Source organism: Rana temporaria, chromosome 8 (assembly GCF_905171775.1).
Source record: "Rana temporaria chromosome 8, aRanTem1.1, whole genome shotgun sequence".
NCBI classification, from domain to species: Eukaryota; Metazoa; Chordata; class Amphibia; order Anura; family Ranidae; genus Rana; species Rana temporaria.
In genome coordinates, this window is record NC_053496.1 from 160,602,460 (window position 1) to 160,617,690 (window position 15,231).

Sequence of the window (15,231 nt, forward strand, 5' to 3'; positions counted from 1 at the left end):
GCCGCTGGGGGCATTTCTCGTCGAAATGCCACTTCGGGTATGCAAATTAGCACTTACGTAGATCCACAAAGCTTTTACGCTTCGTGTTTACACCTTGTAAAAGTAGACCCTTCTATCCCGCGTCGCTGTCTTTTTTTTTTTCTGCCGCAACTCTTTTTTTTTTTTACGTCCGTCGCGATTCTCAAAACACGGCGCAACGTAAAACCGCGCAAAGCAGGTTGGGAAAATGACGTCGGGAGAATGCGCAGTACGTCCGGCGCGGGAGCGCGCCTAATTTAAATGGGACTCGCCCCATTAAATTAGGAACGCCTTGCGCCGGACGGATTTAAGTTACACTGCTCAAAATTTCTAGGTAAGTGCTTTGTGGATCGGGCACTTATGTAGAGATTTTGCGGCGGTGTAACTTAAACGGGAAAATATACGTTGCGCCGGGTTTTTGTGGATTAGGCCCAAAATTCTCATCCAAAACACCACATCCAAAAAATTAATATACCGTATGTAAAATATCGTCAATTCATATACAGTTTGCGCAGTATGGAAGTGGTATGGACCAGTTTATATGTACCCAACCGGTTTCATCTGCCAAGACTTCAACAGTTTTTTTTTTTATGGAATTTTTCACATATATATATATATTTTCTCACCCACGTTATATGATTCATTTACGATTTATATATTTGCTCAACATTGGTGTTTTTCATTGATCAGTTTATGATTTACACGATTCTATTTTCTTTTAATTTATCAAGCAGACAGGGTTAATGAGGGCAAGCCAGGTCAAGATCAGAGGTCAGCACAGATAACAGGTTTAGAAAACACAGAAGCTGCAGACCAAACAGCAAAGAGTCTTTGGTGCACACACTTTAAATATCCCCTTTGGCACCAACGTTGGTGACAGGTGCACGTGTGTGCACGTATGCGAGTGCTGATGCATCATGAATGCACGTGTCTACCGTACAATTCCCGCTGCACGGCTATGCCTTCCCTGACAAGATCAAATAGTGCCACGAAAAGTATTGACAATGGACTGAAAAACAAGTCCCTATTTAACCCACCTAACTCTGCTAATTGTTCCAAATCTTTTATAACAAGATTTTTAAATAGTTCCAAAGAAAAAGGTTAACTCTAGGTATATTCAAGAGGGTATTGAACAACTTGAGAAGAGGAACATAATTGTCAGACCAGCTAATAAGGGAGGGGGTGTTGTCATCTTGGACAAACAATTTTGCCATACACAATTATCCACTATGCTAGCAGATAAAGACACGTATGTGAGATTAAAAAGTGATCCCACTAATAAATATAAGAATGAACTAACTCGATTAGTTAAGTACGGGTACCAACATAGAGTTTTAAAAAAGAAAGAGATTATGCAGGATTCCCACCATATAAACATTGGCCAAGATCCATAAAAAAACCTTAATCCTCCAGCTTGACCCATTGTAAATAGCATAGGGTCTATGACCGCAAGATTAGGATAGTATTTAGACAAATTTCTTCAAAACAGTGGCCTTCAGACGAAAGCTAATTTGAAGGATACTAGAATTTTTTTTTACAATTAATTGGGGAGGTGGATCTATAAAAAAAAGAGGAATTTATTTTGAAATGGCGGATGTATCATCTTTATATACACCATGATGCACTGCTAGCCATAAATTGGGCCCTAAGTCAAAGAGAAGATATCCCCTTCAGACAAAAAGTCTGAGGATGGTGTTGGATTTCTGTCTATCCCCTTTGGTACAATAGTGAATTCTATTCACAAAAGAGGGGCGCTGCTATGGGTGCCAAATTTGCATCCAGCTTGACAAATATGTTCATGGGAGAGTGGGAGGACAAAAATGTGTTTGGCAAGAAACGCGATGGTGTTTTGTTTTACAAAATAATTATTGATCATAATAAACAATAATATTAAACTAGAATGCTCATGGAGTCCAGAACAAATTCACTATTTAGATGTTAATCTGTTTAGAGAAGTAGACCAGTTGAGAACAAAAGTATATTTCAGACCTACAGATCGTAAATGCTATTTGCCATTGAAAAGTGGAAATCATCTCCTATGGTTGAAAAATATACCTAAGGGTCAAATTATAAGGGTCAGACGAAACTGCACAGAGGAGTAGGAGTTTGTCCAACAGACTAAAAATATTAAAGATAGGTTTGTCCAAAAAGGTTATTTATATAACCTTTATATGGGAGTATCCAAAGGAATTAAATAGGCACAACAAGAATCAATTTTAGTTGATAATGAAGGAACAATTAGTTCAAATCAGGAATTTGGTTTAATTTCCAATTTCCACTCCAAGTATAAGGAAGTGGAAACTAATTTCAAGGAACATTGGCATGTTTTATGTTTATAAATCAATTTGTTGAATATACTTTATGGAGCTAAACCATTCCGGGATAGAAGGAATATCCTTTGATTTCCAGTGCCTGGGAATTAAGACTTTTGCCGCGTTCAATAGATGTCTAATCAATGATTTTTTGTAGAGTTGCATGGGCGCAATCGGCGATGTGGAGTAAGCAACATGCCGGCGTAAGGGAGATTGTAGTATCCGTAATGGCTTTGATCAATTCACACACCCTGTCCCAGAAAGGTCTCAGGCAAGAACACTCCCACCAAATATGAACAATGGTGCCCGGGTCTTGCTCGCATCTCCAGCAAAAATCCGATGTCAGCAGGTACCATTTTTTAATTTTCTCCGGAGTAACATACCATTGTGTTAAAAGTTTATACGACATTTCCTGCAATCTCGTGCCAATCGCGCACTTATGGGCAAAGATGCAGGCACGTTTCCATTGCTTATCAGTGAAATTTGTTTTGAGCGCCTTTTCCCATTGTACTCGTATTCCGGAAGCTATCCCCCCCCTGTCTCGTTGAAGCCAGGAGTACGTAAGCGAAGTAGATCTCAGAACCGGTGCTCCAGCCAGGCAAATTTGTTCAAAGGGAGTTAATGGTCTAAGAAATTGTTTTTTAATCTGGGAAACCTGTATATAATTATGCAGATGGCGGTAAGTCCAGAATGAAAGAGAGCTCTGAGGATTTATCTCTCTTTTTAGGTAATCAAAAGATTTTAAGGTATTAGCCTCAACACAATGTATTATTAAGAGGGGCAACCATTGATCAGTGGGTGCCATTAAATGCAGGTCCATCCCAGGCATAAAATCAGGATTACGAGTAATAGGAGTAAGCGGGCCGGGACATGAGGACAATTTATGATGTTTCATTATCATATGAAATACTCTAAGCGTGGACCCCACCAAGGGATGCTGCTGCAGACTCTGTGGAAGTTTCCCCCAAGGAATCCAAGGTAGGAATCTAAGGTGTAATGTGGAAGATGCTTCCTCTAGTGTGACCCAATCCTTCTGCCCCCTGTGACAGTTCCAGTCCAGAATTCTGGCTAGATGCATCCCGGAGTGATAGAGTTTGAAATCAGGCAGGCCTATACCCCCCTCATCCTTAAGTTTTGAGAGCATATCCAGCTTTATCCGAGGTTTTTGCCCCTTCCAAATAAAAGTACGTACAATAGCCTGAAGTCTTTTAAAAAAAAGACCTGGGAGTGGAATAGGTAAAGTGTGGAAATGATAGAGGATTCTGGGTAAAATTACCATCTTTAGTATGGCAGCTCTGCCAAACCAGGAGAAGGGTCTAGAGCTCCATCCTTTAAGATCTACTTGGATTTTTTTTAACAAGGGGAGGAAATTAATCTTATAGATATCCCCAAAGTTAGTCGCCAATTTAATTCCTAAATAGGTAATAGATGAAGTTACCCACTTAAACGAGCAGGAAGAACGTCCACTCTCTAAGGAATCAGATGACAGTGTAAGATTAAGGGCTTCCGATTTAGAGTCATTAATTTTCATATTGGAGATATAGCTGAAAATTTTTAAAGCTTTAGAGAGGTTCGGAATTGAGTTGTGAGGCCGTGTCAGAAAAAATAAAAGATCGTCCGCGTACGCTGCTATTTTAAAGTCACGCTGGCCTATCTGAAAGCCTTGTACCTCTGGGTTTGCATTAACTGTGCGAATAAAAGGCTCTAGAGATAGAATAAATAGAAGAGGGGAAAGAGGACATCCCTGCCTTGTGCCATTGTTTATATCCACTGCTTCTGAGAGGGTGCCGTTGATTTTAAGCTGTGCCCGAGGTTTATAATATAAAGCCGATATCCACGCCATCATGTGCGATCCCAACCCAATATGTCTGCAAGTAGCAAACATATAGTCCCAGGCGACACGGTCGAAGGCCTTCTCCGCATCGGTTGAGAGGAGGAGGCCCTCGATTCCCCTGGTATGTGCGAGATGAACCACATTAAGGGCTTTTATGACATTATCCCGTGCTTCCCCTCCTGGCATGAATCCCACCTGTTCTGGACCTATAAGTTTTGAAAGGAAAGGTGTCAGTCTAGATGCCATTAGTTTTGCCAATATGTTTAGGTCCAGATTCAGCAAAGAGATTGGCCTGTAACTTGTACAGTCAGTAGGGTCCTTCGATGGTTTAGGGATCAGTGTTACATATGCCGTCGTGAAAGTGCTCGAGGTTGATGAAATTCGAATATGGTCCAAGGCACGGAGTAGAGGAACTTTCAGGGTGTCTATAAAAGTTTTATAATAATGGGCTGTAAACCCATCTGGGCCTGGACTCTTGCCCGGTTTTAGAGTCTTAATTGCCACCATAAGTTCTTCCTCTGAAATCGGTATTTCCAAGGAATCGCTCTCGGCCGACTATAAAGTAGGCATGCCACTCTCCACGATGTATTCTCGCAGAACGGATTCTCTATTTCCCTGAAGCTCTGCAGGTTTATGTATCGCAGGGAGATTATAAAGCTTAGTGTAAAAAGCATGAAATTGTGCCGCAATCTGGTCCGTTTTTTGTAGAAGTTGACCCTCAGAAGTCTTAATAGAGAGAATAGAATGTGCATGAGAAATTGTGTTAAGGGTTTTTGCCAAAAATTTGCCACACTTATCCCCATGTTCATAATGAAAGCCCTTCTTAAAATAGAGAATATGTTTAGCTTTAAGGTTAAGTAGGGAGTTACGTTTTTTCCCGCGTTTTTGACAGTTCCAACATAATTGCCTCTAAATGTGACTGTTTATGTTGGCTTTCCAAAAAGGCAATTTTTTCCGCCAATGCCGAGGTAACGTTTTCTGCATCTCTTTTCTTAATAGAACCTAGGCGCATAAGTTCGCCATGTATGACGCACTTATGGGCCTCCCAAATTGTCAAAGGTGACAATTCTTCTGTAGTATTAAGCTCAAAGTATAATTTGAGTGCCTCGTGAATTTGTTGACGAGTAAACGGGTCCGTCAATAAGATGGTATTCAACCGCCAGCTGCATGGTCTAGAAGGCCTATCTAATTGTGAGAGGGAAATCGATACCGGACAGTGATCCGAAAGGGATTGTATACCTATATTGGCTGCCTGGAGCAAAGGTAAATCACGTTGCGAAATAAACACATAATCAATACGAGAGTGCTTCTTATGCAACGGGGAATAGTACGTATAATCTCTGCCCTTTGGATATACCAGGCGCCGAGCATCCACCAAGGCCAAAGAATTCAGCTGTGATTTAATTTTCTGAATAATAGAGTATGAAATGCTAGACCTACCATTAGAGGTATCCTGTAGAGGTAACAATGGGATATTAAAGTCCCCTCCTAAAATAATACAGCCAGTGGCAAAGCCCTTTAGTTCGTCTATTAAGTGACGGCAGAATGCAAGATGGCCTGAGTTAGGGAAATAAGCATTTGCCAAGGTGATCTCTCTATTATGCCACATTCCCTTGAGGAACAGAAATCGCCCCTTAGGGTCCTTGTATTGCTGGGACACTTTAAAGTTTGCGTGTTTATGCAACAGAATAGATACACCTTTGGACTTAGAGTTAGGGTTTGGCGCGTGATATACCTCAGGAAAGTGTCTGTCAAATAATCTAGGTACAGAGGAGGATTGGAAGTGTGTCTCTTGAATTAACACAAAGGCAGGTTGAGCTTTTTTTAATTCTCTTAAAAGTGATACCCTCTTTTCCGGAGTGTTGAGTCCCCTTAGGTTATGGGAGATCAGGGTAGGGTGTTTGCCAAGTGAATGATAAGCCATTTCAGCACAATGTCAATTAACCCCCAAACAAACAACAACAAAGAACCACAAAAAAAATATCAAAAAAATTATGGAAAGAAAAAGAAAAAAGTCTCCTGAAGGAACAGGCTAGATATTTACAATTAACCGATCAAGCACTCCTCTACCGCTGCAGAGGGGCTCCTCCAATCGTGTCTAACCGGGGGTGCAAGGGCAGAAAAAAATATATATATATCCCCGTAAAACACCCCGGTTAGACACAGTGTGGGGTACGTGGGAGAGACCAGTGAAATGGTCAGGAATAAAATGTATTTATTACGTCAAAATAACAGAAAAGCCACTACTCCCACCCGCAGCTGCTTTATAAATATGTTTTTTCATGTTTTATGTTTAGACAAAGTGCTAAACAAATCCTTACCGGAGAGCAGTGGCGGGCCGTTCATAGGGGGCGCCTGGGCGCCGCCCCCCTCCTGTAGTCATAAAGAAAAAAAACGGGCCCTTTAAGACATTTAGAATGTCTTTCTGCAGCGCCGCCCTCTCTGGATCTTGCAAATAACATACATTCATGCATTGCACGAATGTATGTTATTGTGGCCAGCTGCAACTGGTCTATTCAGATAGCCGGACATAGGGCGCCGGATACCTGAATAACGGCAGCTGGTTGTCTGTGCGGAAGTGCCTATCAGAGCCAGCGGCTCTAATAGGTTTTCCGAGTACAGCCCCTCGGCTCCCAGATGTCTTATCCTCGGAACGTAGGGGGGTTGCGTCCCTTGGATAAGACTGACGGCCGTCTCAGCCAATCAGGTTCACCGATTCTGGTTATCGGTAACCTGATTGGCTGAAGCATCATCGAGGGCGGGAAAGGACATCGAGGGACATAAAAGCAGAAAGGTAAGTGCATTTTACAGGGCACAGCGGCGAAAATGGGCACAGAGGCGACAAAGGGCACAGTGGCATCAATAGGTACAGTGGTGACAAAGGGCACAGTGGCGACAAAGGGCACAGTGGCATCAATTAAAGGGCACAGTGACATGCACAGTGGCAACAATGGGCACAGTGGTGACAATTGGCACAGTGGCGACAATTGAGGGGCACAGTGGCTGTGTTTGATGGCATGGCACAGTGGTGACAATTGATGGCACAGTGGCTGTGTTTGATGGCATGGCACAATGACTGCGTTTGATGGCATGGCACAGTGACTGCGTTTGATGGCATGGCACAGTGGTGACAATTGATGGCACAGTGGCTGTGTTTGATGGCATGGCACAGTGACTGCGTTTGATGGCATGGCACAGTGGTGACGTTTGATGGCATGGCACAGTGACTGCATTTGATGGCATGGCACAGTGACTGCGTTTGATGGCATGGCAAAGTGGTGACAATTGATGGCACAGTGGCTGCGTTTGATGGCAGGGCACAGTGGTGACAATTGATGGCACAGTGGCTGCGTTTGATGGCATGGCACAGTGGTGGCAATTGATGGCACAGTGGCTGCGTTTGATGGCATGGCACAGTGGTGACAATTGATGGCACAGTGGCTGCAACTTTTTTTTTGTTTGCGCCCCCCAAAAATTTTGAGCGCCAGCCGCCACTGCCGGAGAGACCCACTTTCATAAATAGAAATATCCAGAACTTTGGAGACAGAGTAGTGAAGAAGGTCTTGGATCCACCTACAAAACCACAGACTTTCTGGGACAGAGCAGATTTTTTTTGCCTGCAGAAGATGCAAGGCATGTTGCCAAGTATGTAACCTGATTAGAGGCCTGGATAAGTTTGTATCCACAGCCAATGATAGGGAATTTGAGATCACAGAGTTCATAACTTGTAATACTACCCACGTTGTGTATGCTCTGGAATATCCATGTGGCCTAATTTACATTGGTCGAACAAAAAGACAACTGCGAGTGCATATTGCAGAGCCTATTCACAACATTATAATTGGATTTAAACATCACAGTGTATCATTACACTTCAAACATCAGCATAATCAGAACCCAAGAGGGATAGATAGAACCTATCCTGCTTGGAGAGGGGATAATAGAGTAAGGGAGTTATCCAAGAGGGAAACTAAGTGGATTTATTTAACCAATTCACTAACTTCCAAAGGAATGAATGTCAAGCTTGACATAAATTGTTTTATAAGTGATTATTAGGGTGCTTTATGTATCATGCAAATTCAGCAATAGGGTTGTAATATATCTAAAAAATTTAATTTTCTAAAGATTATATATTATATATTTTTTGCCTATTAATTCCATTTTTTATTTTAGTAGTGCAATTGACGCCTCACTAAATGTGGACATAGAGCTATTAAAGTATTAGATGTATAATATTTTATTTATTTATTAATATTACATTTAATTTACTCTACAGGCATTAATCATTAGCGTGATTTTAAGTGATGGAATATTGTCTCCTAGGATATTGATCATTTCAACATAAAAATAAGTATATCATTCTTTAATGGCACTTTCTGAAACTAAGACAAGACAAGGCTTTTTATTTATATTTGAATATTGTTGCTTTTGCTCAAGAAATGAAGCAAGGGAAGAAAAAGAGGAAGCTGGCTTAACCGCAATAATATATTTAGACAATTAGGTTTAGAAATGAGACAGTGAAAAAGAACATGTCTGAAATGTTTTACTATTATTGTTAAGATATATGTGGGGGGGGGGGGTCAATAAACATACCACCCACAGGGGACTTTGTCTTATTTTAGAGTATACCATAAGTAAGTAACACCTTTTATGTCACATGTTATTCTTTATTGTACGTCATTATATCCTGTATTGGGAATTGAATTGAGAATTGAATAAAAACAGTAATACGAAAATAAAGGCTTTGAACATCATACCGACGATCGTTGTGTCAATGTGGTGTTTCCCGTATGGTCCTCTGAGAACATTAGAGTAAAGGTAAGATATTAATACAGAACTTTAGATAAGATGTTTAAATAGATATGTAGAGTTGTAAAAGGTACAGGTTACCTTTCAGAAATAATACTCAGGGGTAGAACTTAAAGTTGTTTTTGTTGAATATGGGGATTAAGCCTCCCTCACGTGCTCCACTGCTTACTTAACACGTAAAGTGTTAAGAATGAAAAAGGGGAACATAGACTGTTTACTTAAATCAGTTTCGCTCTCTAGATCACCAAAGTCACCACAAACAGTACCACCGGTTACATATGAAACATGTAAGGATTTTGTTTTCAGGGTGTGCCTTAATGGTTACTATTATATTAATCCTTGGGTGGACTTCCTCGCAGGATGGAGTGAGAATGGTATTGTTTCTTTTTAATTATGTTTTAAATAAAGATAATGAATTTTAAATATTGGTTACTGTTGTGCCTACCTTGGAATTTCTACCTTGGTATCCACAGTACCTATAGACCTGTTAGTTTAACTTCTATAGTCGGGAAGATACTGGAGAGTTTAATAAAAGATCACATAGATGAGCTCTTGCAGCATGGATTCATGAAAGACAGAAGTTGTTAAACAAATTTGATTTCTTTTTATAAGGAGGTGAGTAAAACCTTAGACAAAGGAGTGGCTGTGGAATGAAGTATATTTGGATTTTGCAAAAGTCTTTGACACAGTTAACCTTACACATTAGCCGTGTGTGTAGGTAAGTCTACAGGCCTGCAAAATCAGTTTGAAAATGGATAGAAATTTGGCTAAAAGACTGCATTCAGAGAGTGGCAGTGAATAATTCATACTCTGAATGGTCTAAGGTTATTAGTGGTGTTCACCAAGGTTCAGTGTTTTATGACTCTTATCCCGCATACACACGGTCGTTTTTTGGCATGAAATAAAATTACATTTTTAAAAACGTAATTTAAAATGATGGTGTGTGGGCTTCACATCGTTTTCCGTCTTCTGAAAAACAACAAAAAAAAAATTCGAACATGCTTCAATTTTCTGTCATTTTTGAAAATGTCGCGTGTGGGCTAAAACGACGTTTTAAACCCGCGCATGCCCAGAAGCAAGTTATGAGACGGGAGCGCTCGTTCAGGTAAAACTACCGTTCATAATGGAGTAAGCACATTCATCACACTGTAACAGACAAAAAAGCACGAATCGTCTTTTAATAACAAGTAACCAGCTAAAAGCAGCCCAAAGGCGAATAGAACTTCCCCTTTAGAGTGCCGTTGTACGTGTTGTACGTCACCGGGCTTTGTTCATCATTTTTCAAAAACAATGGTGTGTGGGCAACGTCGTTTCTTATGATGAAGTTGGAAAAACATCGTTTTTTTTTCATGATGAAAAACGTTGTTTTCTTTCATGACAAAAAGTGATCGTGTGTACGGGGCATTACATTTTAATATATTTATAAATGATATAGGGTCTGGGATTAACCACTTCAAGACCAGACCTATTTCAGACATTTGTTGTTTACAAGTTAAAATCTGTATTTTTGGCTAGAAAATTACTTAGAACCCCAAATATTATATATATGTAGCAGTACCACCGTAGGGGCTGCTAAGTGATGTGGCCCACCTGTCACACTGCCCGGCCCAGCATTCCTGACACTGCAGACAAGACAATGAACAGTTTGTTGCTTTGTTTTTGTTATTTTTATTGAAGAAATTTAACGTGGATGGGGTGTGGGAAATATGGGATGCCCAGTGAAATAATAGCAAAGTTGCTAGGGAAAAATATGTACACTCTTTGCACACTTCTCAAGACTCCTCCAGCACAACTCTTTACTTCTTATCTTGTGGTTCCAGGAACAGCTAGCACATGATTGTTAGGCCTGACACTGGTTCAGCCAGGCCTTAGCGATAGCATTTTGCAGGCAGGGATTGTGGGCCCCTATAATGTAGCAGAAATAAAGAAAGTCTCTTTAGTGCTTGCTGTCCTACTGGTGGACTACTGCTCCCAGGCAGTCCTCTTCAGGCCCTGCCAGCCCTCCTGGCTGCAGTTGCCCGACTTTACTGCCCATGACATTGCAATCCTCCCTACTGGCTCCATACCCAACTCTGACTGTTTCCTCTCAGTCCTCTCAGGCATGCCTCTCCAGTCCTCCTGACTGCACATGTCACTCACCATCCCTCCTGGCTGCAACTTGTGGTTTCATCCTGAAGACTTTCCCGGCAGTACTAGTTCCTGCTGTCCTCTCTAAATCCTCCTGTCCAGGCCCTTCATGCTTTCTTGAAGGTCTCTGTCCTGCACCCGAGTCCCAGGCCCAAGGTCACCCCCACCAGAAGGGGGAGCTCCCTCAAATGCCCAGACAGCCTAGTACTACAGTCTCCGTTCTTTGACCCAACAACTCCTCCCCAGCTGTGCTGACTCAGGGTATTTCAAGAAGGCCTGCCCCTGCCTAGTTGGGGATTGGTCGGGGCTCCCTGAGACCCCCCAGACAGCTCTACCCCTCTTTCCCTCATCTTCTTCTAGAATCCTCCAGAAGAAAGAGGGAGGTGACAGTGGAGTGATGCTATCTGTGAGTCAGCTGCTACTCTCAGCCACTGCCAGCTCACACAGATAAAAACAAACAAGCCTTTCTTACAGCTAGGCCTGCCTAAATTTGCCTGTACTATAAAAATCCTAACTTCTAGCATATATCTAAGTAGAGGGTGCCACATTATATATATATATATATATATATATATATATATATATATATATATATATATATATATATATATATATATATATATATATATATATATTAGCAGAGACAGTAGAGAATAAAATGGAATGCAATATTTTATATCGCACTATATTTGCGCAGCAGATTTCAAATGCAATTTTGTTCAAAAAAATACACTTCAATTAATAAAAAATAAATAAAAATGAAACAGTAAAGTTAGCCCAATTTTGTTAAACCAATGTAGCGATACCCCCCTGAAGGAGCTGCTTTTGTTTGTTCAGTCCATTACTCTGCCTCTCAACCCTAATAACAGCCTCAGCCCCCTCAGGCACACGTGGCAATAGTGAAATGACCAATGAAAAACACACACATTGGTTAGGAGAGAAAACAGGAGCCAGGCCAAAGGTCATACAGGGTAAATCAGTCCAGAAGCATAAACAGGGGCAAGCCAAGGTCATACACGGGAGATGGGAACAGCAGAGTAGAAAGAGCAAATCCGGGGTTATACACAGGAGATATGAAATTAAAAAAATACAGAGTGGGGTGGGACTTTAAATGTGCCTCAGTGGGGTTAGGGAGTATACGTAAACTTTACCATAGTTTTAAAACAACATAGAAAGAATTGTATTCACCATCCGTAGATGGAAAGCACAGTTCAAAAGAAATAACAGTTTTACTGTTTCTTTGGTCCAGGGTGTGCAGATCCTGGTAGGGTGTATTAAAGATATGGCCTACACGTTTCGCAGGTAAACTGCTTCAGCTTAGAACTTCAACAAATAATGTGCAGCTACAGAACATTTTGTTTAATGTCCAGCTGTGTTTCACAATCGCAAGACTGGTTAGAAAAATAAACTAAATATGTTATGTATATAGGTACCTAATTTATTTAATAGTGGGGTAAATTTGTGTTTTACCTTTAAACTGTGTGGTTGGTATATCGGTCCAGGTGGAACAGAAAGCCTGGGCAGCCTGTGAGAATGACCTTCCGAGTCTGACCGGAGAGAACAGGGAAAATACCCTTATATATAAAAGATGTTATTGTGAGTGTTTCTATATATGTGATGGGGAAAGGGAAGGAGAAGGGGAGGGGAAGGGGGAAAAATAAAGAGGCGGTAAAGGCGGGGAAAGCAGTGGGGAATGGGAGAGGGAACAAGATGGGGAAGGGAAGAAAATAAAAAGGGGGAGGGAGAAAAGGGGAGGGGGAAGCAATGGGGGGGGGAGGGGAAGAAAGGGGGAGGTGGAGAGGAAGGGGGTGGGAGAGAAGGAAAAAGGGGGAGAAGAAAAGGAAGGGGCAAACGTGGGGAAAAGAAAAGGCCCAAAATGGGGAAATTGATTCGAAAGGGCTCTTACCTAGTTCATGATAGGCAAATACACCTATAGGTGTTCAGTATAGATAGAGATTATCAAAATATCTCAGGTTGCATTCAATAGCAGGTCATGTATAAGACCAGTCACTTTCTCCTTGAGATTTCAAATAGGGTTTGGCAACAAGCTGTAGTTATAGTGTATAAATGGGGCGCTAATACTGCATAATAAATAAGTGGGTGATGACTGTTATATATAAATTATATAAGATGGTCCATCTGAACCAACAATAGACAAAAATAGCAAAAGTGATACAATATAAAGTGAATGTGAGTCCATAAATAAATAAACAAATAAATAAATAAATATAGTCCATGCATAAGTGTCCGTGTTAAATTGAAACTGAATAGTACAGTGCTGGAAATTCGATGCAAGAGATGTCCACCTCCACCAAGAATATCCCCCAAAAGTGCACTAATGGATAGCTCCTTACCATAAGGTGTTGACCTGATTTGTTTAGAAAAGGTCAAGTAAAGCATTGGTCACTGAACCAGTACCCAGGATTCAACTGCGCGGCTCTACGTTTCCTTAGTCCAACCACTCTCATAATATCAAACAAAAAGAGAGGGAAACCACCATAGTGAAGTACTATTTATTAAAATATTTATTAAAATACAGCATCGCCAAATGGCCTCTTACTTGGGTAGTGCCTTCGACCTGACACTGAGGCTAGTCAGCATAGCAGATGGGGTTGTGGAGAGAGTTCCTCGCTGGGGAGCTGGCGTGCGTTCCAAGCTGGAGAACCAGAAGATCCAAGGGGAATGCAGCTTTTAGGGATATGGAGGGTCCATAGGCAATGTTGAGGGTTTTTGAAAAGAGAAATCTCTAAGCAGGAAAGAAGGTGGCTACAATAAATGATATAGATGATGAGATTGAGCTATTTATCCCAGTTTTTTCGTATTACACAAAATTAAGCAGAGCAATAACTTCACATCAGGATATAGAAATTTTTCAGAAAGACCTGAACAAAATAATGGAGCAAGCAAATACATGGCAAATGAAGGAGATAAGGAGAAAATGAACAGCTCTCATTACAATAATAATAAGCAGCAAAGCACAGTACAAAGTGAGTATATTCTGAACATTCTGTGAGCAGTATTCTGTATATAATAACTAAGCAGTGTCTGAAAATCTAGCTTGCTGATTTATAGGGGTTGTTGTGTGGGCCTGAAATGGTGACAAGGATAAGGTGTCATCCATTGATGTATTTTGGTTTTGTGCTGCTCTAGGCAAGACTAAAATTGGGCACCCCCATCTAAATTTTCCCACCCCTTCCTTCTCAAGTGGCTGTTCGGTGTCTCTGGTGGCTATGTGGGGTCCCTAGTGGGTTTGTGGTTCAAGCATGAATGAACCATGGGCCCTGAGAGCTCTACTGGATGTGACCCCCTCCAAATTTGAAGGACTACAAGTCCCAGCATGGACCCCTGAGATCTATGGACGTGACCCGTGAGATCTCAGGGGTCATGCTCGGACCTGTAGTCCTTTGCTAGTTGGGGGATATCACATCCTCTCTGCTCTAAGGGGCTCATGCTAGGACCTGTAGTCCTTCACTTTTGGGGGGTCACATCCCCAAAAAGTGAAGGATTACAAGTCACCTGTTGCTACACTAACTCACAGCTAACCCTGCCTAAATTTACCTGCACTGGCAGAGAAAACACAAACACTACTCTAGCACCTACCTACCTAAGGTAGAGGGTGCTACTACAGGTATATAATTTGATAGAGTGTGGATAAGTTTTTATTCTTTGCGAAGTAAACGGAAGTAGTGGTGTGCTGGATCTCTTAAAGTAGTAGATGTTCTCAGGCAGGTTTAAACTATGTGGAGCGAATGATTATTTTTAGGTAGCTCTCCCAGGAGTGGCGAAAAGTTGACTCTTTGTTCGAGAATAGGCTGGGTATGCGAGAAAGAGCCAAAAGCAAAACACATCGGGCCAGATTCAGATAGGCCGGTCGTATCTATGCGACTGATTCATAGAATCAGTTATGCATAGACATGCCTAAGATCCGACAGATGTAAGTTCCAATTCCAGGCCGGCCGCTAGGTGGCGCTTCCGTGTCTTTTACGCGTCGAATATGCTAATGAGCATTTACGCCGATTCAGAAACGAACGCCCGCCCGTCGTTTTTTTTTTACGTCGCTTGTGTTCGGCTTTTTCCGGCGTATACTTACCCATCCTATGTTAAGTATGTCCGTCGTTCCCGCGCCGAGTT